General features: G+C 37.8%; 1 non-coding gene across 1 annotated transcript; it reads right to left on the reverse strand.

The window, feature by feature from the left end:
• Positions 1-3,118: 3,118 nt before the first annotated feature.
• Positions 3,119-3,226, reverse strand: LOC127742339 (small nucleolar RNA R71). The gene has a single exon (XR_008003528.1). It is a non-coding gene; the product is annotated as a small nucleolar RNA R71 (small nucleolar RNA).
• Between the last annotated feature and the right edge of the window lie 1,576 nt (positions 3,227-4,802).

Raw genomic sequence — 4,802 nt, forward strand, 5'->3', positions numbered from 1 at the left:
CTCTGCTGTACCTCGAGTTTTAATGTAATTACTACTATTTTCTATTTAATTCAAGCTTATTCTTATTCTAAGATGCTCATTCGCACACAAGAACATGATGAATGTGATGATTATGTGACGCTCATCACCATTCTCACCTATGAACGCGTGATTGACAACCACTTCCATTCTACAAGCAAAGGCTAGAGTGTGTATCTATTGGATTCCTGGCTCATGCGTGTTGATTGCCTCTCCTGACAACAGAGCCTTCAACCCCTTGAGATCAGAGTCTTCGTGGTATAAGCTAGAATCCATTGGCAGCATTCTTGAGAATCCAGAAAGTTTAAACCTTGTCTGTGGTATTCCGAGTAGGATTTAAGGATTGAATGACTATGAAGAGATTCAAACTCGCGACTGTAGGACGTAGTGACAGACGCAAAAAGATCACTAGATCCTATTCCTGCACGATCGAGAACCGACAGATGATTAGCCATGCAGTGACAGCGCATATGGACCATTTTCACTGAGAGGACGGGAGGTAGCCATTGACACTGGTGAAACCCAACATAACAGCTTGCCATGGAAAGGAGTAAGAATGATTGAGTGAAGACAATAGGAAAGCAGAGAGTCAAAAGGAACACAACATCTCCATACACTTATCTGAAAATTCTTACCAATGAATTACATAAGTTTCTCTATCTTTATTTTATGCTTTATTTATCTTTATATTTTCGAAAACCCATAATCACTTTGAATCTGCCTGACTGAGATTTACAAGATGACCATAGCTTGCTTCATACCAACAATCTCCGTGGGATCGACCCTTACTCATGTAAGGTATTACTTGGACGACCCAGTGCACTTGCTGGTTAGTTGTGCGGAGTTGTGACAAAGTGTGATTCACGTTTGAGAGCACAAAGTCTTTGGAGCCATTGCAAGAGGATCACAATTTCGTGCACCAAGTTTTTGGCACCGTTGCCGGGGATTGTTCGAGTTTGGACAACTGACGGTTCATCTTGTTGCTTAGATTAGGTAATTTTATTCTAATTTTAAAGCTTTTTGTCGAAAAAAATTTTAGAAAAAAATATATAAACAAAAAAATCATAAAATTATAAAAATCCAAAAATATTTCATGATTCTTGTTTTAATCTGGTGCCAAATTTTAAGTTTGGTGTTAATTGCATGAATTGTAGTTGTCTTGCAATTTTCGAAACACATTCATTGTGTTCCTGATGATCTTCAAGCTGTTCTAGATGAATTGCCTTGTTTGATCTTCATGACTCCTTATTTTGCACTGCATGATGTTTTACATGTGCATTCTTGCAAAGCATATGGCCCAAACATGAGAAAATTCTAAGTTTGGTGTCTTATATGTTTTCTTTTATAGAAAACTAAGCTCTTGATGTTCATCTTGATCTTCAAGATTGTTCTTGATGTTTCATCTTGACATTCATAATGTTCTTGCATATGTCTTGTGCTTTGATCCAAGATTTATATGTTTTGACTCATTTTGCTATTTTTCAAAAATTGAAAATATATCTTCTTGAATAAAGGATATAGCAAAATGAAGTTCCAAGAACAGAAAGCAGAGGATTTATAGAGAAAAAGCTGGGTGTTCAAAACACCCAGTGAAGAAGGAAAACTGGCGTTTAAACGCTAGCCAGGGTACCTGGTTGGACGTTTAAACACCCAGTGAGGAAGGAAAACTGGCGTTTAAACGCCAACTAGAGTACCTGGCTGGGCGTTTAAACGCCCAAGAAGGAAGAAAAACTGGCATTTAAACGCCAGCCAGGGTACCTGGCTGGGCGTTTAAACGCCCAAAATATGCAACAGCTGGGCGTTAAATGCCCACAACACGTAGCTCCTGGGCGTTTAACGCCAGAATGACACTAGGAGGGAATTCTATTTTCAAAATCATATCTTTTTCAAATCTTATCTTTTTACATCATATTTTTTTTTTCAAAATCATATCCTTTTCAAATCTTATCTTTTTCAAGCTTATCTTTTTCAAAACCATATCTTTTAAATAATATCTTTTCAAAAATCAAATCTTTTTCAAAATTTTCAAAAAACTTGATTAAAAAATTTCAAGTTTGTTACTTTCTTGTTAAGAAAGATTCAATATTTAAAATTTAGAATCATATCTTTTAGTTTCTTGTTAACCAAGTCATTAATTTTAAAAATCAAATATTTTTTCTCTCATCTTTTCAAGCATATCTTTTAAAGCATATCTTTTTCAAAATCATCTCTTTTTAAAATCCCTTATTTCAAAAATCCTTTTCTAATTTCTTATCTTTTTCAAATTTACTTCTTATCTTTTTCAAAACCACCTAACTATTTTTTCACTTCAATTTTCGAAAACCACTTCCAATTTTTCAAAATTTAATTTAAAATTTATTCTTTTTCCCTCCTCTTATCTCTTTCTATTTAAACACTAACATTCCTCTTCCATTGTCAATTTGAACTCCAACTCTCCTTGAGTGTTCGAATTCTTCTTCTCCTTCATCCTTCTATTCTTATTTTCCTCTGACACCTCAAGGAATCTCGATCCTGTGACATAGAGGATTCCATATTTTCTTTGTTTTATTCTCTTTCATATGAGCAGGAACAAGGATAAAGGCATACTTGTTGAAGCTGATCCTGAATCTGAAAGGACTTTGAAGAGGAAGCTAAGAGCAGCAAAAGTACAAAACTCTAAAGAGGACCTCATTGAAATTTTCGAAAAAGAGGCAGCCCAAGAAACAACTATGGCCGAACCAAACAACAATGCAAGGAAGATGCTTGGTGACTTCACTGCACCTAAATCCAACTTCCATGGAAGAAGCATCTCAATCCCTGCCATTGGAGCAAACAATTTTGAGTTAAAGCCTCAATTGGTCTCTCTAATGCAACAGAACTGCAAGTTTCATGGACTTTCATCAGAAGATCCTTATCAGTTTTTAACTGAGTTCTTGTAGACTGTGATACTGTTAAGACTAATGGAGTAGATCCTGAAGTCTACAAGCTTATGCTTTTCCTTTTTGCTGTAAGAGACAAAGCTAGAACATGGTTGGACTCACAACCTAAAGATAGCCTGGATTATTGGGATAAGCTGGTCACGGCCTTCTTGGCCAAGTTCTTTCCTCCTCAAAAGCTGAGCAAGCTTAGAGTGGATGTTCAAACCTTCAGACAAAAAGATGGTGAATCCCTCTATGTAGCTTGGGAAAGATACAAGCAGTTGACCAAAAAGTGTCCTTCTGACATGCTTTCAGAATGGACCATTTTGGATATATTCTATGATGGTCTATCTGAGTTCTCTAAGATGTCACTGGACCATTCTGCAGGTGGATCCATTCACCTAAAGAAAATACCTGCAGAAGCTCAAGAACTCATTAAGATGGTTGCAAATAACCAATTCATGTACACCTCTGAGAGGAATTATATGAATAATGGGATGCCTAAGAAGAAAGGAGTTCTTGAAATTGATGCTCTGAATTCCATATTGGCTCAGAAAAAAATATTGACCTAACAAGTGAATATGATATCTCAGAGTCTGAATGGATTGCAAAATACATCCAACAGTACTAAAGAAGCATGGGTGAGGCCTTTGGCAACACCTATAATCATTCATGGAGGAATCTTCCAAATTTTTTGTGGAAGGATCCACAGAAACAAGGCTTCAATAATAACAATGGTGGAAGAAACAGGTTTAGCAATAGCAAACCTTTTCCATCATCATCTCAGCAACAGACAGAGCATTCTGAGCAGAATCCTTCTAGCTTAGCAAACTTAGTCTCTGATCTATCAAAGGCCACTCTCAGCTTCATGTCTAAGACAAGGTCCTCCATTAGAAACTTGGAGGCACAAGTGGGCCAGCTGAGTAAAAGGGTTACTGAAACTCCTCCTAGCACTTTCCCAAGCAATACAGAAGAGAATCCCAAAGGAGAGTGCAAGGCCATTGATGTAATCAAAAATGGCCGAACCTGAGAAGGAGGAGGAGGACAGAAATTCCAATGAGGAAGACCTCAAGGAACATCCACCATTCAGTAAGGAGTACCCTAATGAGGAACCAAAGGAATCCGAGGCTCATACAGAGACCATAGAGATTCCACTAAACTTTCTTTTACCATTCATGAGCTCTGATGATTATTCATCTTCTGAAGAAGATGAAGACACTGTTGAAGGGCAAGTTGCCCAGTATTTAGGAGCAATCATGAAGCTGAATGCCAAATTATTTGGTAATGAGACTTGGGAAGATGAACCTCCCTTGTTCACCAATGAAGTGAATACATTGGTTGAGCAAACTCTACCTTAAAAGAGACAGGATCCTGGTAAATTCTTATTACCCTGTATCATAGGCACCATGATATTTGAGAAAGCTCTATGTGACCTGCGATCAGAGATAAACATGATGCCCCTCTCTGTGATGGAGAAACTGGGAATCTTTGAGGTACATGCTGCAAAATTCTCAATAGAAATGGCAGACAGCTCTATGAGAAAGCCTTATGGATTAGTAGAGGACGTGTTGATAAAGGCTGAAGGCCTTTACATCCCTGCTGATTTCATAATCTTGTACACTGGGAGGGATGAGGATGAATCCATCATCCTTGGAAGATCCTTCCTAGCTACAGAAGAGAATTCATCCTTCATGTGAATGAAGAACGCCTTGTAGTAAAGACTCAAGGTTCTCCCTCTGTAACTATGGAAAGTAAGCATGAAAAGCTTCTCTCAATACAGGGTCAAACAGAGCCCCCACATTCAAACTCTAAGTTTGGTGTTGGGAGGCCATAGCCAAATGCTAAGTTTGGTGTTGAGAAACCTCAACCATGCTCTGATCATCTGTG

The sequence above is a fragment of the Arachis duranensis genome, chromosome 9, assembly GCF_000817695.3.
Source record: "Arachis duranensis cultivar V14167 chromosome 9, aradu.V14167.gnm2.J7QH, whole genome shotgun sequence".
NCBI classification, from domain to species: Eukaryota; Viridiplantae; Streptophyta; class Magnoliopsida; order Fabales; family Fabaceae; genus Arachis; species Arachis duranensis.